Source organism: Pituophis catenifer, unplaced genomic scaffold (genome assembly GCF_029215685.1).
Source record: "Pituophis catenifer annectens isolate HBS135680 unplaced genomic scaffold, rPitCat1.0.hap2 SCAF_4, whole genome shotgun sequence".
Classification (NCBI taxonomy): domain Eukaryota; kingdom Metazoa; phylum Chordata; class Lepidosauria; order Squamata; family Colubridae; genus Pituophis; species Pituophis catenifer.
In genome coordinates this window covers 73014284-73039968 of record NW_027256884.1, presented here as the reverse complement: position 1 = coordinate 73039968, position 25685 = coordinate 73014284, and the positions used below count along the sequence as shown (strand labels likewise).

The following is a 25685-nucleotide window of genomic DNA, read 5'->3' as shown; positions in this document are numbered from 1 at the left end:
CTTTAATGTATTCAGTTCTTTCTCACAACCTTGAACATAATAACATGTAGAAAATAAGTAGAAACACGTGTGTGAAAACATACAAATCCTTGTATTTTAACATGCTTTTGAGAAGCATGTACATATATTAAAACTGCTTTATTTTGATATTTCTTTACCAAATTGTATTCAAAATGCAGCAAATCTGATCAACGCAATACTTTACAAAGAATTTAGAGGACCAAGATTTCTAGCTAAAGATACTGCCTTGAGTTCCCTGATCTGTAATCTTGACTGGGTGGTGTTCATTATTGTCTTTCTGATACTGTGATCATACTTGTTTCTTGATTCATAATATATAGCAAGAAAGATTGTAATAAAATTATCTTTATTCAATACTACTGTGGATAACTATGGTTAGATTTTCTTTTTGTTGTAAGGTACGTCAAACTTAAACAAAACCAGATTAGTTTTATAGTGCTGTTAAATCAGGTGGCCTTCATTTTTTTTTTTTTTTCATTATTTGATGTAAACATGTGGATGATGATTGAGGATCATAATGTGAATGGTGGCTGAGGATCATTATCAGCATGTGAACTGTCTAAAGAGAATCAACAGTCAAATAACCATGAGTTCATACGAAGGGTCCAATCTACCCTGAAGAATGAGCATTTTCATTCTAAAGTGGCATGGTTATTTGTATCCTTTAATTAAGTTGTATGGAGAAGAACTATACAAAGCTTTGGTTGTTTTATTTGGAATATTCATGAACACAAAGGTTGCACTTGTCTGCAGTGCATTAAATCAGCCATTTTGTTTCCCAAGACTAAGCAGATGTTTTAAAGTATTACATGCAGGACCAAAAGTACCTTTTGGAGATCAATTCCAAAGGACTACATAGCCCTTGTAATGAGGTTTTTATCTATATAAAGTGTAGGTAAAATGGATGATGAGCATTTCATTACATATTCTGCACATCTACGTAGTTCGATATGTTTACAAAGTAAGGTAGGGATATTCAAAGTGACTGAATCTACAACTGAACTTTAGAAATTGCCAGATATGTAACAATGAATTTAATCTTTTCCCCTCTTCTGATCATTGTTGATTTGGTGGCTCTAATCCCAGCAATAGCCCATAGCCTTTAGATTAAGGCTAAGAGATAGGGGATTGATCAGTGCTTGCTACTACATTAAATTACCTTTGCACTCTCACATTCAGTACGAAGATAGTTGGGAAAAAGTATACAGAAACTGACTATATTATTGATCAGTTATTCTGATCTCTGAGCTGCTTACACAAAAATCTGCATTTATAAGAACTGGAAACTTCTAATGGGAAAAGAATATTAGAGCCAGCAATATCAATTAATTAATAGACCACTCTCATTCCATTTTTTTCCCAAGAGTCTCCTGCTTTTAAACTTGAAATGTGGACCATGTCTGTTTGTGATGTAAACTGTGGCCTAATATTTCTCCTTTCCAAATGGATCATAGTTAGAAATCATTCTGTACAAACTTAAATCATATTAATCACAAGGTAACAAGACTTGGAGTGCTAATTGAACACAGTTGCAATTTGAGAACCTTATTGAACTATTTCATTCAAATGTAAAACACTGTGTTAGGTATTAAGTAGTTAGTAGATCACCTGCATGGGAAATGGCATCCGAATTCCAGCTTAATTAGAATACTGAACTTCCTCCTTTAGAGATGGTACACATGCAAATGCATTTGTGCTTTCTCAGATTTTTAAGAAGTGTAAAATTTAATCCTTAAAATAAAACCTAAAAGAATGGAAGTGGCGTTTATGGTGAAATTGGCAAAATATAAAAAGCAAATATAATAGCAAAGAAACACATTACCCTCCTACTGCTTTAGATTAAAGTGAGGCTATGGAGAAGGGTGTGATCTTTTGGCCAACTGCATATGCTATTTTCCAAAATTCTAGCCCTAGGTCTGGATGATGCCATCCAAAGACAATAGATACCTGTGCAACTGGTACTGGTACTCCAAGTTTGCCTGCCTTTTTGAGCAAAAATGTATTCTTGAACTTAAGACTTGTATTAAAAATCATGGTTTGGGTACATTTAAAGAACACAAAGTAGAGGAAGCACATAAAAGATACTGCTAAATTGTGCCATATGTTAATAAGTGGAAATTATGTGTATCTTTGACATATTGCCTTTCATTGCATTGCTAATTAGAATAATAGTTGTGTCTAGAAGAATGTGGCATGTGTACTCTGTGTGTGTCTTGAAGTTCTATGTACATGAAATTAACGTAGAAATTGAAGGCTTAGCAATGCAGGCCTTCAACAAGGGAAATAAAATTATATATTTTTATAGACAGTTGTACAATTTTAGGTCTCAGCTACAGTACATCATATCAGCTTCTTCCAAGAATGTAAAGCTGCAAGATTGGATAGAAGAGGGTGGCTGTGGAAATGAGAAAGAGAGTTCAATCAACCCCAACAGCCCTAGATGGATTTAATTAAAGATGCCTTTGAAATATATTTTTAGCTCTAAAATATTAAATGGAGAATATTTGCGAGCAAACTTTCTATGTCTATGACATTTGTGTAGTGCTTTGTATTGAAGAAATCAAATGGTTCTATGTTTATACTTCTTATTAATTGTTCTTGAGTTGTAGGGACAATAAGTAGACAAATAGTTTTTATTCCAGAAAAAAAGAATCTATGTGATGTGCAGTTGTGTATAACTGTTAGTGGCCACTGTCCCTATGAAGAATGTTGTTTGTATATTTTCTGGTTTGGCACATGTGACTTTTATCCATTTTGTAGTAAAGTTTACATGCTAAAATATGTAATAAGTAGAAAGATAATAAAGTCAATGAACAATCTAAGTGAAGACCAAGATTTAATTCCTGTTGAACAAAGTGCGATGGTTATTCTATTTATGTACTTTTTAAAAAAAATTGAGTCTCCTAAGTCTTGGGCTTCATTAAAATGAAGCATAATAACTGAGCTAGTGATGTTATGATTCTCCAGAAGGTCCCCTGTACGTTTACTCAAATTAATGCGGGACATACTTACGTCCAAAAAAAAGCATATAAAGAGAAAATTATTTTCTGGGAGAATATATTCTGTAGATGTAATCATAAAAGAATGGAAACAGTTAAAAGCATTTTTTAAAAGCCTCAAATTTTCTAGATTAGATTCTATAAAATAATCAAAAAGAAGATTACAGGATATTAGTTTTCTATTTTCTTCTTCAAGAGAAGAATTATCTTTTGCATTACGGGTTACAGTATATTCTTGCATAAAGCCATCCATGAATTTTTAACTAGTATACCATGAAAAATGTGCCACCTGCAGATAAGCCAACCCTCAATTTTTTTCTATATTTTAATATTCACAATTGGCTTATCTGTGGGTGGCACATTTTTCATTGCATTTTGATTTAAAATTTGAGGGTCTGTTTCCACAGGTGGGCTTATTAATGAGTATGTACAGAATATATGGATAAAGAATATTTGGATAACAACTTCCCTCTCTCCATATATACCATGCAAAAGTCTTAGGCCACCATTAGAATTGTTGTGGCAATGGTATAATAACCATATATAATTATGGCTCAGTCTCCTCATTAGAATACAACAGGAAATTTGTAGGCAGTATTTAAAAATAGGATAAAGCAGAAAAAAACAGCTTCCATAGGCTAAAGTGGCAAATATGTAGCATGACCTCCCCTTACACTTGAGCAACAGCAAACACCTGGCTCCCATAAACCTAAATGAAATGAAACCCCAAGTGTTGTCATTGCTAACATCTCTATGTGTCCTACCATTTTATGCCAAAATGGACGTTGGTCTTAACCTGATACCTCTTTTCTTGATCAGAAGGAAACGGCAGTCAGACTGGGTATGACTCCTCTATGCAGCATGGGACTGAGTCTGCTAAATTTGAATAGCTCCGCCCTCCTGGCCCAGTGTTTCAGCGAGGGCTCTGGTGCAGACTGACGTGTCTTCCTGTAACGAGAGAGAATATCCACCCACCCCGCCAAACCCACCGGGCCAGACTCAGATGGGTGGGGCTGACTGCCGTTTCCTTCTGATCGAGAAAGGACGTATCAGGTAAGACCAACGTCCATTCTCCGGAAGGAAGGAAATGGCAGTCAGACTGGGGACATACCAAAGCTGCATGTCCTCCAGGGAAGGATAGCTCCGGCCCGGAAGCCATTAAGAGCGATGCACTGCCTGCAAAACCCGACGGCCGAAGGCTGCGTCTGCCGATGCGAATGAGTCCACTCAATAGTGCTGGATGAACGGAGAGATCAAAGTCCACGTGGCTGCCCGGCAGACTTCCTCCAAGGGGGCCTGGGTCGCCCACACAGCCGATGTGGCTGCACTTCTGGTCGAGTGGGCCGTGATGTGGCGGGGCACCAGGAGTTTCAGTTGTTGGTAGGCTGTCGCGATGGTGGCCCTGATACAGCAGCCCAGGGTAGGACTCTTGACGCAGGAACCGATAGATTCCGGCTGGAAGGAAATTAATAGTGCCTCCGTCTTGCGGAGGGAAGCGGTCCTAGTGATATAAACCTTCAGGGCCCTGCAGACGTCAAGGGAGTGCCAAGAACATTCCAGTCTATGTGCTGGGCATGGGCAAAAGTCAGGGAGAACCAGCTGCTGCGCTCGGTGGAAGAGGGAATTGACTTTGGGGAGGAAAGCCGGATCTAGGCGAAGGACCACCCTGTCATTGTGAAAGATACAGAGGTCACTGCAGACCGAGAGGGCAACTAACTCTGAGATCCGACAAGCAGAGGTGATGGCGAGGAGGAAGGAGACTTTGAAAGACAAGAAGCGGAGGGAGACCTGGCGGAGAGGCTCAAATGGAGATGAATTCACCGCCGTAAGGACCTTGCTGAGGTTCCAGGTAGGATATCTATGGATGGCTGGTGGGCGCAGGTTAGTCGCTCCTCACAGAAAATTGCGGATGAACGGGTGCCAAGAAAGGGAATCCGGTGAGTCACAGGAGAGGACTGAAGCGAGAGCTGCCACTTGGCGGCAGAGCTTGTTAGGGGCCAAACCCACCTCGAAGCCATCCTGAAGGAAGGAGAGAACCTGAATGACAGAGGCGGACAGCAGATCAGCATCGAAACGCTGGCACCAGGATGAGAAGGCATCCCACGTGGCCTCGTAGATGCGGTTCGTTGACGGGTGGCAAGCGGCTTGAATGATGGAAATAACCCGAGAAGGAATGCAATCTGCCATCAAGAGGCGCCACTCAACTGCCAGACGGTTAGCTGGAGCCACGTGGGGTCTGGGTACAGAGGGTCCCCTGGGAAAGTTCTATCTTGGCGTCCAGGATGCGCCAATGGTTGGCTGTCGACAGCGAGATCAAGTCCACATGCCATGACCGCCGAAGCCAGTGAGGGGCGATGAGGATGAATTCCGCTCCCTCGTCCAGCATTTTCCGGACTACTCAAGGGATTAGCGGGAGAGGAGGGAATGCATAGAGCAGGCCGGCCGGCCAGGGACAGCGCAGGGCATTCGTGGCTTTGGCTCGCAGGTCCAGGAACCGAGAAAAGTACCTGGCCAGTTGGTGATTGGCTGCCGAGGCAAAGAGATCGACCACCGGGCTCCCGAACCGGGTAGCTATTTCCTGAAAGAGAGCTGGAGAGATGCTCCATTCTCTTTGGTCCACGTGAGTGCGGCTGAGGGCGTCTGCCTGAATGTTTTTCTCTCCTGATATGTGGTCTGCCTTGATGGAGTTGAGGTGGGCCTCGGCCCAGCGGCCCAGTAGAATGGTCTCTGTCAGGAGGGCCCTGGAGTGAGTGCCCCCAATCTTGTTGATGTGCGCCTTTGTCGACATGTTGTCTGTTAGGACCAGAATGTCTTTGCCCTCCACTAAGGTGCGGAAGTGGACAAGGGCTAAGTGGACCGCTCTCAATTCCAGAAAATTGATGTTGCGTTGACGTTCCCGATTGGACCACTGACCCTCAGCCATGTGATGTTGCAGGTGGGCACCCCAACCTGATAAGCTGGTGTCTGTTGTGAGCTCAAGGCGGAGAGGCTCCCTGTAACTGCTGCCCCGTGATATGGCATCCGAAGTCCACCACCGGAGAGAGGAGATGGCGGACTGGGGCAGTCTCAGGCAGGCCAGTGAAGTGCTTTGTCCGGACCTTTGGTGTGGCAGCAGGAGCCACTGCAGCTGTCCGCTATGCAAGGGAGACCAGGGGACAATGCCGAACATGGAAACCATTTTGCCTAACAGGCAAGAGAGCTTCAGGATGGAGGCAGAACCCTCTGACTCACACTGGCTAGCTAAAGCCCGAAGGCTTACCTGGCGATCAGGGGATAGAGACACCTGGGAGGACACCATGTCAATGGCCGCCCCAAATGTAGGATGTGGGTGGACGGGGAAAGGTGACTCTTAGGCCAATTAACTGAAAACCCCTGCTTCTGAATGAGAGAGAGGACTGTAGAGAGATCCCGACGGGCAGAAGGGAGGGAGGAAGAAAGAATGAGGATATAATCTAAATAAAATTGCAGATGGATAGGGATAGAGCGAATATGTCCTATCAGGGCAGCCATGACCTTAGTAAAAACCCTAAGGGCAAGGCCTTGTATTGGAAATGTTCCCCTTTGTAGTGAAAACGAAGAAATTGGCAGTGCAAGGGGGTTATGGGGATGTGGAGGTAAGCCTCCGTCAAATCGATGGAAGAAAGGAAATCCCCCGGCCTAACCCATTCCAAGATGGAAAAAAGAGTGTGCATCTTGAACCGGTGATAGATTATGTACCGCTTCAAGGCCTTGAGGTCTAGGATAGCCCTCCAGCCCCCCAAGGATTTCCTAACAATAAAAAGCCGGGAGTAAAACCCCTGGCTCTATTGGTCTGGAGGAACCCTTTGAATTGCTCAGATAGTGAGGAGATGCTGAATGGCCAAGGAGACCAGGACCTGCTTAGCCAGGTTGTGAGAAACCGGGCAAGAGAGGAAAACGGGAGGGGGAGGGCTGAGAAATTCCAAATAAAGTCCCGATTTAATAGTAGACAAAACCCAAGCATCAGAAATGGAAGCTTGTCATTGGTCATAAAAGAATATTGGCCACCAAAAGGGAGATCTACCTCTCCTGGAGAAGCGTCCCCTTCCACCCTGAAAGGATCGCCAAGGCGGAAACTTGCCCCCTGATCTGACCTGAGAGTCAAGTTGCTGGGATCTGGGCGGTGCGGGACACTGGTAGCGAGACTGGTACGAGTTGGAGTCAGAGACTCGAAAGGACTAGAACCGAGGATAGGGTGAGTAGTGGGTGTCCGCCCGCCTGTGGGCCGAAGGAAGAATCTTGCGCCTGTCCCTCATCTCAATCACAAGGGGCTCCAGGGGAGGACCAAACAGGCTTCCGGTGGAATATGGTGCAGAGGCTAGCTGCCATTTACTGCCCATGTCCGCTTGCCAACCTCTGAGCCACAGAAGACGGTGCGATGTGACAGAGGAACCAAGGGCCTTTGCAGCAAACCTGGTGGCATTCAGTGTTGCGTCAGCCGAATATTCTAGAGCTGCTGAGATCTTATTGAGGTCTTGATGGGCCCTGGTGTCAGAGTGGGGAATGCGGTCCTGGAGCTGCTTGAGCCAGAGAAGGGCTGCCCGATTGAAAAAGAATGCCGAAGTGGAAGCCCTGATCGACCAGGCAGCCACCTGGTGACCCTTAATTAGGGTCTTCTCGGCATGCTTATCTTCCAGCCAGAGAGTCCTCTGGGGGCCCAGTCGGATGAACAGGATTGGAAAGAGCCACTATGGCGGGATCGACGGTAGGCAGCTGCAGGAGATCAGAGAGGGTGGCTGCAGAGTTGTAAAGGCGTTTGTCCAGGCCCTTGGGGCTGGGCCCAGCTCCTGGTAAAGACCATTGATGATGGAGGACATCGAGGAAAAGCCTGGGCGCTGGAATGGTCTCCGGATCGATTGTTAGCTTAGCAAATAAGGCTGAGGCCGGGTCCAAGGAGGAAAGTGCAGTCGAGGACGAGGGGACCTCCCCCAATCGAGTGGTTGCCATTGCCTTAAAAAGCAGGGAACGGAACATTTGAGGTCGGAAGAGGCCTATGAAAGGGGATTGGTCAGGGAGTAACCCCTCATCATCTGAAAGGGCTGATTCCGGGACCTCGTCTGTCTCAGAAAGGGACCCCTGGTCCTCAGAAGTAGGGGACCCCGCCAGCTCATGATCGGAAATGTGGTCCTCCATATCCCTGGGGCGCTGTGGAGGCTGTGGTGAAGTCACCTCCGCAAGCAAGCCCCCGTTGCAGGCATTGGGTGAGGCTTTGTCTAATGGCCCTGGCTAGAATGACCTCTAAAGCATCTAGTAGCTGAACTGAAGTTTCTCGGATAGGAGGAGCCTGAGCGGCTGGAGCAGGAGAGGTGTCCTGGGGGGGTGGAAGGTTCAGACACCGTTCGAAATAAAGGCTCCTTCCCGGGGGAGGGGCTGGACGTTCAGGGGCTGGGCGGTCTGGGGATAGTTCCCTGGAGAGGTGGTCATCCTCCTGGGTGAGAGAGCCTGAAGTAGAGGGCGCTCGCGAGGCAGGCTGAGGAGCCTCTGGCCTTGACTGTAATTGGGCCTTGGAGAAGGCTCTTTCCATCACCTTGTGCCTACGCAGCTCCTCCCTGAGCGAAGGAGGCACGGCCATGGTAGAGGCAGTCTTTTTGGCCCTGACCTTTTTGGTCTGAGAGGGCTGCCCAGAAGAACCCTCCAAGGGGTCGCTATGATGGCGGGAGCGCCCTGATGAAGATGTCGCTGTGAGGTCCTTGCGCCTCGACGCGTCCACCATCTTGGATAGGCTGAAAGTCTCGGCGCGCTTATCCCCCTGACTTAAAATGGCTGCTGTGGCAAAAACGGCACTCAAAATTGAAGCCGAATGCAATAAGGGAGACTCACTGAAAGGCGCTCGCTGCTCCGCCGGCTCTGCTAGGTGAGGCAATCAGAATCACTAGCTCACGGGCTATTAGCGCAATTAAGTCCGTCGGCGAATTGAGCTCCAGCCGAATCCAAGCTGCTAGGCAATGGCCGTTTCCAATGTTAGTATTTACACAATGAAGTTAACTTTGCTTTCTGTAATAAAGAAAACAAATTTAATTATTCTCACCTGGCACTTTCTTACTAAACATATTCCCAGGTGGATTGACATTAATTGGTCTCCTTAGTGCCACTTTGTACATTATTTCTTTAACAGACAATTTTTGTGTAGAAGAAAGATATACAGTATGATTATATGCCAAAAACGTATAGTATCATCAAATTACCCCAAATGCATGTATTATTGAAAATAAAAGTTTTTCTCCATATTGCTTACATCAGAAGATAATCTACTTTTCCTACTAGATATAAATTAACCCTAGGAAGGAGAAAATGTATTGATTACACAGACTTTTGGAGGAGGAATAGCAAATTCTCATGTGTTAACAATCAATCCTTAAAACAATTATGTTTTGTTAAAGTCTTTCATCAGTAAGTTAAATGTTGTGTTTTTGAAACAATTATATACTATTCTACACAGAACTACAAGTCCATCCAGATGGAGGCTGCTTCTTAACAGATTTTCTTCGGAAACAAAAGTATTATGAAGAAACAATGGGAAAAGATGTGAGCATTACAAACAGAGGAGGACATAATCAAATCCTATGAATCCAACATATGATAACATCTAGTATGAAAGCACCCCATATTTGCTTGTAGAGTTTATTTTGAGAGGACAGACCAAGAAAAGTAAATCTAAAACTCTAATCTCATGGTCCAATTCTTCAGCAACTTTGCTTGTAAACAATTGGGAATTGTTTGCTCAGTCTAAGGATGAGGATTGAGGACTAAAAATTTAGTTATAAATGGAGGATTTAAGACAAGGCCGGCCAAGAAGAATGAAAAGGTACAAGTCATCTCATGCATTACAACTGGTGCAAACATGTTTAGCACCTGATATAAGAAACTTCTTGACAAGGACATCTGGGGAAAATAGGAGTATCCCTAATATTTGATAAGAGTACTCAAGAAATGATATACATATGCTGTCTGGCAAACAAGACCATGAAACCATGGTCTTTTTTAAAAGAAAAAAAAATTAAAGAAAAAAATTAAAGAAAACAATTGATACATAATAAATTTAGCAGAAATTCCCCACACTTATGCAGGGAATCTAGAAATTTTAAAAGAACTGCTGAGATTATATGGAGGAGGGAGGGAAGAGGGAGACAGACACATAGACAGACAGACCGATAGACAAATAGACAGACTACAAAATGGCATTGAAACTGCTTTATACCCATTTGCTGCTGCATTTTCTTCTTTTTAGTCATATACAGACAGATCTGTTTTTAAAGGCTAGTGCATTTATTTTTTGTTTCAGGTAGAATATATTGTTGGAAGAAAAATCTGGTCTGGTTCCAAACCAGGAGAAAGGCGCTGGAAATAAAATGGAGGCTATTTGCAATGTAGGGAGCTTCATGTCTTTTGCTATTCTAATGGTGGTGGGTTAATCCTATTATGTTCTAAAAGTCATGTCTTGTCCTTAATCCCATCAATTGAAGCTGTTTTGTTTGTGAATAGATTGGCCCAGTCTTTCTTAATGGGCACAAAATATCCATCTCTAAAGACTTTAGGCATCTGCTGGAGGCTGTTGGGGCTGCTTTCTGCCTTTGTTAAGATTTTTCTCCATTTCTCCTTTGGGGAAATATAATATTCTGCCTCTTTTAATATTCCCAAAAATATTTCATTCTTGGGGGAGGGAGGCTTCCTGCAATATTAAGTTAATTAGGAGGAGACAAAACAGACTGTTCTCCTTTTAACCAAGAACAGGGCAGGGAAGTAATACTATACTGAATAGTCTTGAAACCTCTCTGAAGTTCAGTGGAAATAATAGTTATGGTGAACTGAATAATAATGGAGTTCTTAGTATTGTTTAAAGTATGCTAAAGCTCCAGTTTTGCTTGAGCTTTGGTTCAAGCTGAATGATTATTCATTTTCTTTCACTTCTCTACATTTTAAAACTATTGCAAAGGAATGAACCTGCTTCATTTCAATTTCTTCCAACACAATCCAGCCCTCCAGAACATGGAGATTGGATATGTTGGGATAGTAACTGCCAAATTACAGACATGACAAAAGAAGCCATGTGATCACTGTCACTGCAGTATAAATCTATTTCCTCTAATCTGGCAGTCATTACTTCTGGAGGATGCCAGGTTAGAAAAATTTGCCCCAGAAAGCAAAGCAATGATGACTCTGGAAAATCTAAAAAAAACTCTTACATCAGTATTTCTCAATCTCAGCAATTTTAAGATGTATGGACTTCAAGACCCAGAATTCCCAGCCAGCATTAAATCATCCTCCTGATCCATAGGTACTCATGTCTTATTTATTTATTTTATTATTGTTTCACATTATTTTTTATGACATTTTGATGGTTTATCATAATTCTGAAATTTAACAGTTATACATATCTTATGGTTTAGTACAGGCTTGAGTGGGGTGGGGTGGGGAGATTTACAGGGCTCCCAGCTTGCAGCCTGAAAAAAAACATTGCTGCCACCGATCAGTTTTACCTGCAAAGCTCTCCAGCAGGTTCCCAAAGTTTTGTGGGGGGATTTATCTTTGCAAAGTACTGTACTTACAAACATAATAATAGTTTGCAAAATACAGTACCTAAAAAGGAGCAGAGCAGTTTTCAAAGTGTTTATAAACAAAGAGTACTCTACAGTAACCAAAATATTATTTTAAAATATTTACAAAAACAACTATAGAACTCCAGTCCTATCCTCCACATAGCAGAATGAGAAACAAAACCATCAATGGCTGCAAAATCTCTGAATCTTGTTTGGCCATGTGACCGGAGTGAGGCATGTACTTAGATCCATGGATGTAAAAAGCTCCAGATAGTTGGCTAGGCCTGTTTCAGCAAATGAGAATTTGATAGTCAGCAGACTATGGTGGTGGGGGACTCATTGTGGCTGCTTCTAAGATTACTGGTTTTATGAAGATAGGAAGTTCTGTGTGATGAAGGGATATATACACCACCTGTGAGCATTAGGATGGAGAGACACTATTGATGTCTGTAATGGAAGACATGAATATGCATAAACACTGGATTACTCAGGAGATCCTGGGAGGCAGGGGTTGGTGATATGCAGTGGTGGGATTCAATTTTTTTTACTACCGGTTCTGTGGATATGGCTGGGTGGTCATGTGACTGGGTGGCCATGGCCAAGTCAACGTCATGGCTTCCTGCATTGTAATATATCTTATTTAGCAGGTCTGGTAGCATTATGTAAATAAGGGATTACTATTTTTGATAATGTTTAATAGTTTTTAAAATTTTTAATTATGTTTGTTAATTGGGATTAGATTTGGATTACTAAAGAGAGGGATTAGGGGATTTAGATTAAATAAAGGGAGATTACTTACATTATTAGGCATTTCTATTAATTTTTACTGGATCTTTGTCAATTAATAAGAGCTGAAGGTTTAGAGATGAGTTAATAGAAAATGGGGTGTTTTACATCAGCCATGAAAAACCAGCTAGGTGACTTTGGGCTAGTCACTCTCTCTATAGGAAGGAATATTAGATAGGTTTGCTGTTTTGAGTTATTTGTAAACAATAATAAAGCAGGGGTGAAATCCAGCAGGTTCTGACAGGTTCTGGAGAATCGGTAGCGGAAATTTTGAGTAGTTCGGAGAACCGGCAAATACCACCTCTGGCTGGCCCCAAAGTAGGGTGTGAATGGAGATTTTGCAATATCCTTCCCCCAGGAGTGGGGAGGGAATGGGGATTTTGCAGTATCCTTCCCCTGGAGTGGGGTGGGAATGGAGATTTTGCAGTATCCTTCCCCTTGGAGTGCGGAGGGAATGGAGATTTTGCAGTATCCTTCCCCTGCAGTGGAGTGGAAATGGAGATTTTGCAGTATCCTTCCCCTGCCATGCCCATGCCATACCCACCAAGCCACACCATGCCCATCAAGCCACACCCACAGAACCGGTACTAAAAAAAAATGAATTTAACCACTGTAATAAAGGCGGGATAAAAATTAAATAAATAAAACAAGAAAGCTATAATTCGGAAAAACAAAATGCAATTTTTAATCAGGAATTTGCTGATTAAAGGCCAGAGGGAGGGAAAAAAGGAAGCATTTATAAACCTCTTATCCAAGAACAGGAGAAAATACAAACTTGTTAGACTGCTATCCAAAAGCCTTGACTTGCTTAAGCCCAGCAAAAGAAAAAGGCAGATAGGAGATAGAGCAATGAATGCTGGAGCATATGGGCCATCAGATAGTATCTGTTTGGATTTTGCAGCAATCTCTAATTTTATCAAACAGAAAGAAATTTACAGAACTCAATTAATGTATATCAGACATTTGCTCTACTAATCCGCATTTAATAAAGAAATTGGTCTATAATTCTTTATTTGTTGAAGATCTGATTCTTCTTTCGGTATAAGAGTTATGTATTCCTCCATCCACAAGTCCGAGATCTTAGCTTCTAATAATAAGTCATTAAATACCTGCAACGTTACATTACTTAATACATCTTTTTATTTTTATTTTTTATTTTATTTTATTTTGAATTTATATACCGCACCTTCTCCCGAGGGACTCAGGGTGTACAGCCAGATAAAAACATACAATACAAACATTAAAAACAATTAAAAAGATATATATTAATTTGGCCCCAATTTAAATAACAAACCAATTAAAAATATTTAAAAAAATATGTTAAGCCAGCCCGGCTTGCTGAAAAAAGAAAGTTTTAAGGGCACGGCGGAAGGCACCGAGGTCTTGGATTCTCCTTATCTCTGGGGGCAGCTGATTCCAGGGGATAGGTGCCCCCACAGAGAAGGCCCTCCCCCTGGGTGTCACCAGCCTACATTGTTTGGCTGATGGCACCCCGAGGAGGCCCTCTCTGTGGGAGCACCTCGATGGGAGGTTGTTGGTAGCAGCAAGTGGTCTCGAAGATAACTAGGTCCTATGCCATGGAGCGCTTTAAAGGTGGTAACCAACACCTTGAAGCGCACCTGGAAGACCACTGGGAGCCAGTGCAGCTCACACAAGAGCGGTGTTATGTGGGAGCGCCAGGCGGCTCCCGTGATTACCCGCACGGCCACATTCTGGACCAGTTGGAGCCTCCAGGTGCTCCTCAAGGGGAGCCCCATGTAGAGAGCGTTGCAGTAGTCCAGGCGTGAGGTGACGAGGGCGTGAGTGACTGTGCACAGGGAATCTCGATCAAGAAAGGGCCGCAACTGGTGAATCAGGTGAACCTGACAGAAGGTCCCCCTGGCTACAGCCGTCAGGTGTTCCTCCAAGGACAGCTGCATATCCAGGAGGACTCCCAGATTGCACGCCCTCTCCGCGGGGGCCAAAGACTCGCCCCCGAAGGTCAGTGATAGAGTCAACTGACTATATCGGGATGCTGGGAACCACAGCCACTCAGTCTTGGAAGGGTTGAGCTTGAGCCTGTTCCTCCCCATCCAGATCTGCACAGCCTCCAGGCACTGGGACATCACTTCAAGGGCATCGTTGGGGTGGCCTGGGGTGGAGATGTACAGCTGGATGTCATCAGTGTACTGATGGTACTTCACCCCAAAGCCACGGATGATTTCACCCAGCGGCTTCAATAAATGTTGAACAGAAGGGACGAGAGGACCGATCCCTGAGGCACTCCACAAATGAGAGGCCTCAAGGTCGACCTCTGCCCCCCTGCCAACATGAACTGCGACCTGTCTGAGAGAAAGGAGGAGAACCACCGTAATACGGTGCCCCCCATCCCCAACTCCTCCAACCAGTGCAGCATGATACCATGGTCGATGGTATCAAAAGCCGCTGAGAGATCTAACAGGGCTAGGACAGAAGAGCAACCCTTGTCCCGCACCCTCCAGAGATCATCTACCAACGTGACCAATGCCGTTTCCGTGCTGTGCCCAGGCCTGAAACCTGACTGGAACGGATCTAGATAAAACGTTCCCTCCAGGAATTGTGGAAACTGTCGTGCGACCACACTCTCAACAACCTTCGCCACAAAGCGAAGGTTGGAGACAGGACGGTAGTTGGCTAATACTGCCGGGTCCATCTTGCAACATTTTGTATAACTCTGCTGGTAATCTATCCAGTCCTGGTGTTTTACCGTTCTTTTGTCTCTTAATTCCCTCTATTAGTTCCATCATTGATATTCTTTCTTCAAATAACTTTTTAATTTTTTCTGGAATCTTGGGTATTCCAGCTTTTTTAAAATCTTGTTCTATCTTCCTCTCTGCAACTGTCTCTTGCTAGTATAGTCATTTATAATATTTTTCAATTACTTTTTTCTTTTCCTCATTTTGGTAGCATATATTCCCATCTTGATCTACTAGTTCGTTTATTAACTTTTCTTTCTCTTTTTTCATTTTATATGCCAACCATCGTCCTGGTTTATTTGCATTTTTAAAATTTTTTTAGCTTTGTTGATTTTGTTTTATTTGCCAACACTTCATTTTCCATTAAATTCATTTTATGTTTTTGAAAGTCCATCAAATTCTTAATCTTTTTATCATGTAGATTTTTCTGTAGTTCCATCTCTAACTTTTTTTTTTGTATTTGTCTATTTTGTTTGTTCTGTTTTCCTAGATAAGTCATTGTCAGTCCTTTAATCTAATTTAATTTATTGGTTGTGATTTGCCCATGTACTTGTTTCTATATCAATCTTGTGTATTTTAGATATTAATTCTGTTGACATCCACATCATATCTATTCTTGACCATGACATGTGTCTGTTTGAGTAAAATGTGTACTGCTTTTCTTTCAGATATCTTCTTCTCCAAGCATCCTGCAAGCTCAATTCATCTGTCATTGTAAAAAATGCTCTAGGAAGAGTCTTTCTTAACTTCTTATTCATTTTTGTGGATTTGTGATATAATTCATTATTTACAATCGCATTAAAATCTCCTATTATACATATATCTTCATATTCTATTATGTTTCTATGTAATTTCACATAAAATTCTTCTTGATTTTCATTTGGAGCATATATCGTTACTAACAATATTTTTTATGGTTCATTACTATTTCTATCATTAATACTCTTCCTTCCTCATCCTCAAAAATTTGTTTGGATTGAATTGTCCTTTTAATATATAGTGCTACTCCTCTTTTACTCTGATAACCAAGTGTTGTATATAATGTCCCTAATTTAATCTGCTCCAAAAACTTCTTATGTTATTTTCTAATATGGACTTCTTGTAAGCATATTATCTCTAATTTTAACTTCTCTAATTTATTAAATATTCTTCTTTTTATTGCCAAATTTAGTCCATTTATGTTTATTGATATCATTTTTATTTCTTCTTCCATATTTTACTTATTTACTTTTTTAGTAGATCTAGTCATTCTTTTTTTTTATTGAAAAGTTTTACAAAAACAACAGTTTTCCCCCACCCCTTTCCCCCCCCCTCCCCCGACTTCCCAGAGCAAAACACAAGGTATTTCAATTAACAATTAACAATAAACTAAATTGCTTAACTATCCTTTAAACTGTCATATCCCCCTTAAAAAAAATACTTAACCCCACCATAGATAATATAATACTTCAAGGATATAATACTACTAGAGTTAAACATTCACTCATAAGCTATTTGGTATTTTTTAGTCTGATACTTATTTTGAATATAATCAATCCATTTTCTCCATTCCAGTATGTATCTTTCTTGGTTATAGTCCTTCAAGTATGCTGAAATTTTAGCCATTTCAGCTAGGGTGGCCACTTTCAGTATCCAGATCTAGTCATTCTTATCTCCCTTTGTTCTTTTGCTTCTTTTGCTCTTGCTCCTTCTCTTATTGCTCTTTCTTCTTGCTCTTTAGCTGTCTCTTTTGGTTGTTCCTTTTTCTCTTCCTGATATCCAGCCCCTCTTTCTTCCTCAATCTCTCTTCTTCTTGGAATCCTATATATTGTTCATAAAATAGTTCTGCCTTCTCTATTGTATCCAATCTATGTTCACCAAGATTCCTTCTGGAACCAACCATCTAAAACGCACGCCTCTTTTAATCAAACATTTTGTCAGGAACTGGTATTCTTTTCTTAAGTCTCTAACTCTTCTTGGAACTTGTTTCAATGCCATTATCTCTCTAGTAGAGGGATAGGTAGGAAGGAGAGAGGAGAAGGAGGAAAAGAGAGAGAGAGAGAGAGAAAGGGGAAAGGAGAGGAAGAAAGGGAGGGGAAATAAGAGTAGGAGAGAGGATTAGAAAGAGAGGAAGAGGGGAGGAGTGGGGGAAAGGAAGGGGAAGGAGAGGAGGGGAAGGAGAGAAGGAAAAAAGAAAGTTGAAAAGAATAGAAGAAGGGAGGAAAGGGTAAGAGGGGAGAAGGAGAGGAATGGTTGTTGTGGAAGAAGGGAGATATGGAATGGTAGAAGAGCAACTCCGAATATATTTTAAAGTTTTAGGATGAAGAATGAACCAATTTGGAAACCAAAAGATAATATGTATGATAAGAATGCTTAAAGAGATTGTACATTTATATATGTTTTATGAGAAATAAAAATAAAAAACTTTTTAAAAAAAAAGACATTTGGTCTGCTAACAGGAAGACATCCCCACTATATTCAGTTGTACATGAGGCAAAGCAGAGATTGCCTTACATTTAAAATGTAAGTCAGTGGTTAGCACAATGTATCATACAGACTGGGTGTGAAGTAAGCTTTAAAGACAACCATTGTTACCTAACTGAGAACAGAGAATTGCTGCAGAAAAAATATTTGAATTGGATTTTGCAGAAGATAAAGAAAAGACAGCGAAGATTGCAATCACAGAAATTGCATAAATATATGACCCAGAAAACAGAACCGGGAGATCTAGATGCTATTAGTAAAGGGGTGGGGTGTGGGCAAATGTAAGCTTACAACTATGGTAAATCAGTCCACGTGTGCATGTTGCGTATAGGCCAAGCTACTAAGCTATTAAAGCTACATCTGGTGGAAATGTATACAATCTCACATTCATAAAGAATTATAAAAGTTATCCATTTTGGTTCTTGCTCAAGTGCTAGATAAAAAATAAAGAATATGTGGTTTTAGTAAGGAATACATTGGGAAGAAAACCTTAAAGACTTTCCACAGACAACGGGGGTGCATACATAGTAGGCAATATTAAAACCTACCTGAAAAAGAAAAGGATTAGGCATAAAACCACACTGTGCCCTATACCCCGGAAGAGAAAGTTGTGGCAGAGAAATAATTATGTGACTGAGAAAGAAGATGAGGTGCCTGCTGCAAGATGCAGACTGGAAGACAAATACTGAGGTAAAGCAGCTCATGTAGCCAAGTACTTGGAGAACAAGCTCCCAATAAAAGCCACAGATGCAATTCTTACAAGCTAAAACACAGAAGGAAGCCTAAACTAACAACAAAGGTGAACCGCAGAGGTGAGAAAAGAGAGGGAATTTTTGATACTCACAACCAGTCATTTTTGGGGCATTTTTTGGCTGTTTTTCAGCCATTTTCATGCCGTTTTCTGGGTGGTTTTTTGCCCGAAAAAATGGCTGAAAAACAGACAAAAAATGAGCCAAAAATGGTCTTTTTAAACCCACTTTTTAGCCATTTTGGGCTGTTTTCCGGCCAATTTCATGCCATTTTTCGATTGGTTTTTCACCCCAAAAATAGGCCAAAAAGCAGCCAAAAAATGAGCCAAAAAAGGGACAAGAGAGAGAGACCCTATGGTGTGAAAATCCTAGCTCCCAAATCAGGAGCTCAGGGAGTGTTTGATGCCCTAATAAGAGCTGCGGTGGTACAGAGGTTAGAATGCAGTACTGCAGGCTACTTCTGTTGATCATTGGCTGCCAGCAGTTTGGCAGATCGAATCTCACCAGGCTCAAGGTTGACTCAGCCTTCCAACCTTCCGAGGTGGATAAAATGAGGACCCAGATTGTTGGGGGCGATATGCTGACTCTGTAAACTGCTTAGGGAGGGCTATAAAGCACTGTGAAGCAGTATATAAGTCTAAATGCCATTGCTATTGCTAATAGAATCAGGCTGTACCCGATGCTTGATAAGCCTACCCACAGTGCTGAGGATGGGGATACAAGCGAGGAGGCTATCCAGAGCCACGAAGTTGAAAGAGGTCGATGGCTCACTAATCAGAGGGGCCCCCATAACCCACTTAACCGAGCCTGTGAAACTGGAAATGGATCAGCACTGGGAGATGATCAGGTTCGTGGTCGTCCCGAAAATGATAGAGGCTGTGATCCTGGGACTGGCTTGGCTGGACAAGTGGGGCCCAATGATATGGTAGGAAGGGGGATACAGGAAAGTGAAACTTGGGAAAAATCCCTTGCCTCTCCCACACGACTGAGTTGTGCAAGCCCCGTTACAGAAGATGGAAGCCGAGACCCCAGTATGCTCAAGGGCCAGATCAGACCAGCTTCCAGGAACCCAAGTCATCCCCGAAGACTACCAAGACCTGGTAGAGGTGTTTGGGGAGGAAGAGTGTGACGTGCTACCCCCTCACCGGCCCACAGATTGTGTGATCGAAATCCTGCCAGGAGCAAAACTGCCCAAACCCAAGATGTACTCCATGACCCCCAAAGAGATGCAGGAACTGAGGGAATACATTGACAAAAACCTAGCCAGGCGCTTCATTCAGCCAGCAAAATCACGCATAGCAGCCCTAGTCCTGTTTAAGGAGAAAAAGGACAGGATGATGAGATTGTGCATGGATTTTAGGGAGATCAACACGGTATGCATGGAAAACATATACCTCCTCCCTCTCATGAAAGATATGCTAGCTCACCTAGCCAAAGGGGAGATACTTACCAAACTAGATCTGAGAGGAGTGTACTATCACGTCAGAATCAGAGAGGGAAATGAATGGAAGACGGCATTCAATTGTCCACTAGGGAGCTTCCAGCTTAAAGTGATGCCATTTGGATTACAAGGGCCCCCTGGCAGTGTTCATGCAACTGATCAATGAGGTGATGCATGAGCACTTGTTTAAGGGGATCCTAGTTTACCTAGACAACATTCTCATTTTTACCGAGATGACAGAAGAGCATGTCCAGCATGTCCTTAAGAACTTAAGAAGCTCCCAGGAATGGACCTATATGCTAAGCTGTCCAAATGTGAGTTTCACTAGACCCATCTGGACAACTTGGGCTACCAAGTGTTGAGTGAAGGGGTGGAGATGGACCCTGGGAAGGTGAAGGTCATCCTATACTGGCAGCCCCCATGGACCCGTAAGCAGCTACAAAGCTTTCTAGGGTTCACTAACTTCTACAGGCAATTCATTCCCCCTTTTGCAGAAATAGCCTTGCCAATCACCGAACTGCTGAAAACGGGGAAAATGAAAACCAAGCCCCAACATTCAAAACCCTAAAGAGTTCTCTTCGTGAAGAAACAAATCCTGAAGCACCTCGACCCCGAGAAATGCTTCACAATTCAAGTTGACGCCAGCGACATAGCCGTGGGGGTTGTCCTTCTCCAGAAAAATGAGGAAGGGAACCTGCAGCCATGTGCTTACACCTCCCAAAAATTCACTGACACAGAAAGGAGATGAGCCATATGGGAGAAGGAGGCTTTTGTGGTTTGATGGGCATTATTGACCTGGCACTACCTCCTAAAAGGAAGTAACAAGCCATCCAAGGTATACACAGACCATAAAAATCTGGAGGCACTTAAGACTCCCCACAAGCTCTCACTGAAGCAAGTCAGGTGAACGCAATACTTTAACCAATTCAACTTCACCCTGAAGTGCCTTCCAGGAGGGAAAAACTTCCTGGCTGATGCCCTCTCACGGATGCCCCAGTAGAAGAGCAATGGGATGAGGTGATTAATGCAATTATCCCCCTTCCCCGGAGGGCAGCCCAGGTGACCATGTGATGGTGAACCGTGTGACAACTTACTAAACTGGGAGAAGAGCTGACCCAGAAGGAGCACCCGCAACTCCTGACCATAAGGGACAGGCTAGTTTAGAAGGGGACAAAACTGTATATCCCTAACAATCTGTGGCTGGAGGTCCTAAAACGGAGCCATGATGCCAAGCCGGCTGGCCACTTTGGGTTCTTGAAAACCTTGTATTTGGCCAGGAGGCAGTTCTGGTGGCCAGGGATGAAACAAGACATTCAAAGCCATGTAAAGAGCTGTGCAACATGCGCCACAATGAAGAGAATACTGGGGAAGCCTACAGATTGGTATAGCAAGTGGCTGGGCCTACCTGGCCCTGGCAAGAGATTGTGATGGTCTTCATAGAGAAACTGCCGTAAAGCAGCAGAAATACAATGATTTGGACAGTGATTGACCTGTTTTACAAACAGGTCCATTTTATCGCCTGCCCTTGACTACCATCCATCCACAAGCTGGCGAAGTTGTTTCTGAAGCATATCTACTGGCTGCATGAAGTACCAAAGAGAATTATTTCAGATTGGGGGGCCCAGTTCACGGCTAAGTTCTGGAGGGAGTTTTTAAAATCTATTGGGTCCTCCCAGGGGCTTAATTCGGTGTTCCATCCGAGTACCAATGGGGCAGCAGAACAAGCTAACACAATGGTGGAGCAATACCTAAGGTGCTATGTCAACTACCAGCACACTAACTGGGCAGATCTACTGCCTTTTGCTGAAGTAGCATACAACAATGCAGTCCACAGTAGTACAGGGCTCACCCCATTCACAGTGGCTAACGGTGTAGACTTTGTTCCCATGCCAGAATACCCCCAGGAGCCCCCCTCTTCAGTTAGTTTGACAGAGTGGGCGGATTCCTTTACTGCATGGGGAAATGTAAAGCAAGCACTAACTAAGGCAGCAGAGACCATATATCTTGATTTTGTATATACTACATAAATCATAAGCAGCCAACTCAACTAGTACAGCTGTAAATGAAACTTTATTCATAGTTTCTTTATTATTCATAAAATGTGTTGATTAGAACTGTAAGTGTGAGAATAAGTTATACTTAATTTCTTGGAGGAAATTCACTGAATTGTGTCTAGCTTCCCAGTGAGCCTATTTGAATGTGTTTTTTTATTTTTTCTCCAATTCAATATTACATATTTTAAAAGAATATAAGAAATAAGTAAGCTAACGAAGAAAACCAGGCACAGATGTGATAAATAAACAAATCTGAACTATCATAAAACTAACATATTCCAAAACATCATTACAAACATATAATATTTCATATCTATTTTCTGATCAGAATCCACATATCTCTGCTGAGCTTTAAAAATCCATGGCTAACATTCTTCCGATCATTAAGAGACATGGTAAGTAATAAATAATGCATTCTACTAATACTATAAATTATACAGCTAGTTGAAATATGAACTCTAGAAACCAAATTTTGGATGCAACTCAGAATTTGTTGTATTGGAATTTTAGCAAATACTGCCTAATGAAGTCAAAAGCTCGCAGATTTAGTGAGCTTAGACTCAGAATATTTTTGCAATAGGTTAACTGTTCAGAAGGTCCATCAAATCATACTCTACCTCTTAATAGCATATGAAGGAATTACATACATTTTAAAATTTAGAACTAAATCTCATTTTATTTTTGTATCATTCCAGAACATATTGAATGTAGCATTTGCAAGACATGCAGTTACATAGCACAAGATTTAATTGAATTGAACAGTAGATGTTCGTTTCCTTAGGGTTTTCCCCCCTCAAATAAAAGTTAACTTTTTGGATTTGATTTCAATTTGGCCACAAAATGATGTTACAATCCAGCAATATGTTTACTTCCTCATCCTCTGAGGCTGTTTTCTTTGATTTTCTTGCTTGTATTATTTTTTTTCATGCACCAATAAAGTCCCCTATTGTAATGGTATGTAGGAATGACCTTGAGAGAAAGGGCAAACAGAGGCAGCCAAGGGAATGGTCAGATAAGAGACAATGTAGCCCACAGCAGGAATGTGGGCAGAGCAAGTTGCTCAGAAGGGACCTTTCATAGTTTCTTGGCTGTAAGAGGGGGAAAGAAGAAAAGTATATTTTCAGACTTGCAAGATGCTGTTAGTGCAATCTTACAATAAAGTAGAATTAGCTCATTTGCTCATGTTTCCTACTGATCTACATTACAAAGCTGACATATGCAGCAAATACACAGGGAATAAAGAAATGAGTGGCTTTCCCTGTACACATTGGATGACAGAAATCGGACTAAAACAATCAGATATACCAAGCTACAGTTAGAGCATACAATAACAGACCTGCTGGGTTAAAAAAACCCCCGTTCTAGTTCCTCCTATTTTTCTCATAGTTCCTAAGAAAATGCCTTGTGCTCACATTATTGAGTGAATATTATGCTATATTGTTACGTACCAAACTGAGCAAGAGTTGTGTTTTGAAACATGCCAGGGAAATATTTCCTGCAAAGCTAATTCATGCAATATTTGGCACATTAAGGCACTCACGTATTCAGATTTTAAGATAAACAGTTGCAATTGCATATAGCCAAAGCACAACAATTAAAAGTTTTGTTGTACAATATAATTCAGGGTTATGTTATTTTATAATTATATTATTGCTTTCAACTGGCTTTAGCAATTTATTAAGATCTATGCAATCTATTAAGACGCAGATCTGTTAAAAATTTCAGCTGATAATGTCAAATAACTAAAAATTGTGAAACTCAAAAAGAGGCATAGAATTTTGTCCTAACAACTGACTAACCTTCAAAGATCCTTGTTTATAAGAGAATGTTTAACAAGCAATTTACAGAGATGATCTTTGATCTTATCCCATCTGCTTGGCATTTTTCTAGTATCTAAGAGATAGTATAATTTGACCTACTTTTTAAAGCCATGTTTGATGAAACTGTAGAAAGTTAGCACTTACCCCTCTTCTAAAAGAATGAAATATTTTAGGAAATATTAAAAAGGCAGAATATATTTCCCTAAAGGAGGAATGGAGAAACATGCTCTTGCAGACAGAAAGCAGCCCCCACCTTTCTTAATAGCCCTCAGCCGATGTCAGCACTTAAGAGATAAAGAGCTAGATAGCTCTATTCATAAGCAAATACTCTCACCAAGTGCCACAGGATGGAAGCCATTAAGTCACAATAGGAATTATTGCATCACTCTAAGAAACTTCAACCAAACCTAGCTCAGACAAACACCTAGAATTTGTACTTTGCCTATAGAGCCAGCTATGATCCCTACATAACCCCTACATGGCCCCATGGGAGTCTTGACAACAGCCAATAGAATACATGTTCTTGCACAGGAATAGGAAGCTCAAATACAAAGCCCAGGGAAGGTATAACTGCCCCCCCTCAACTTTATGTGGTCAGATGCACCAGAACCATGTGCTTGGTGGTTCTGTTCATCATTAAACCATCTTTCCAATCAGCCTCATGTTTCCAGTGTCTTTCTCCCAGCTTGGAACTGAATCACATGGATATTTCTTCTCACAAAATGATGGAAGAACTATGCTGAAAGTCAATGCAATCTTTACTGCATTACAGAAAGGTAATAGAATGAAGCTGTTTTATGAAATGCTGTAAAACAGTGGTCCCCAACCTTTTTATTGCCGCGGCCCGCTGAGCGCGCGCAGGGGTGGGGGCACGGCCCAGGAGCTTTTGCGCACGGCCCATTGCGCACGGCCCAGGAGCCTTTGCGCTGCAGCGTTCATGTCCCCCGGCCGCTGCGCGGCCCGGTGCCAGGTACTCCACAGCCCGGCACCGGTCCGCGGACCGGGGGTTGGGGACCACTGCTGTAAAAGTATTGATTAAGCAGCACATCCATGCATCCATGGTTGCATGCCATGCTGTTTCATTTAATATTTCTTTTAAATATTATCTTTACCCAACATTCAAAAGATTACATATTTATTTATGACAAAATATCTTGAGATCACAAATCCTAATGTGACTGCGCAACCAGGAGGGTGGGGGAGGGGCCAGCCAGAGGTGGTATTTGCCGATTAAAATTTTTGCTACCAGATCGCCCGAATCAGTCTGAACCGGCTGAATACCACCTTTGGTCATAGGAAAATTCCAATAGGAAACAAAGACAACACAAGCAATAATCCTTACTTTAAGATCAGAGGTTTATTGTTTCTAATAATTTGGAACGTAAGAAATGAATAGATATGAAAGATATAAAAGATATAATAGCAGTAATACACTTACATTAACAAGCCATTGCAATGTGGTCCAATGACATATAGCAGATCCTACAAAGATTGCTATAAATCAAAGGGCCCCGAGCTGATCTCGAACCCTATCCTTCATAGCTTCACTAACCGTCACTTTCCATAAACACCTGTGTACATTCGAAGCTCTCGGCCATTTGTTACTTTCAGTTCCTCTTTTTCCCACAGTTTCATTCTTCGTGTTCTAAACGTATCCAAAGAACATACTTTGCAAAAATATGTTTCACAGTTACCAACAGCTCAGCAGGATTACAAATAGTTCTGGTACATTTTGAAACTATTCTAGCTGAAAACTTTGGTTCGTGTCTCTTTCTTCTGGGGCCTGCTATCATCCATAGGACTTATTGAATCTAATAGATCAATGGGCTATATTTTTGTTCCCCACAATTCTTTGTATTCCTTGAATTCATAATACCATAATGTGCTTTGTTTGATTTTGTCTTTGCACGTATAATTTGTTTGTCTAATTTATATAGCCCCCACAATCTCATACAAAATGACTCTGAGTAGCATACAACACCAGCAATTAAAACATTCTACAAAACCAATTTAAACATGTTAGATAAAATGCAGCCAATGTTTATTGGCTTTGTTGACTTTGTGTTCTATAAAGTATTTTTAT

General features: G+C 42.0%; 1 protein-coding gene across 1 annotated transcript in view; it reads left to right on the top strand.

Annotated features, from left to right (window-relative positions):
- PDXK (pyridoxal kinase) overlaps positions 1 to 22161 on the top strand; it is a 69169-nt gene extending 47008 nt beyond the window's left edge. The window contains exon 12 of the transcript XR_011600377.1: positions 22111 to 22161. The gene's annotated coding sequence lies outside the window, so the exon portion shown is untranslated. The remainder of the gene's footprint in view (positions 1 to 22110) is intronic.
- The last annotated feature ends 3524 nt before the right edge of the window (positions 22162 to 25685 follow it).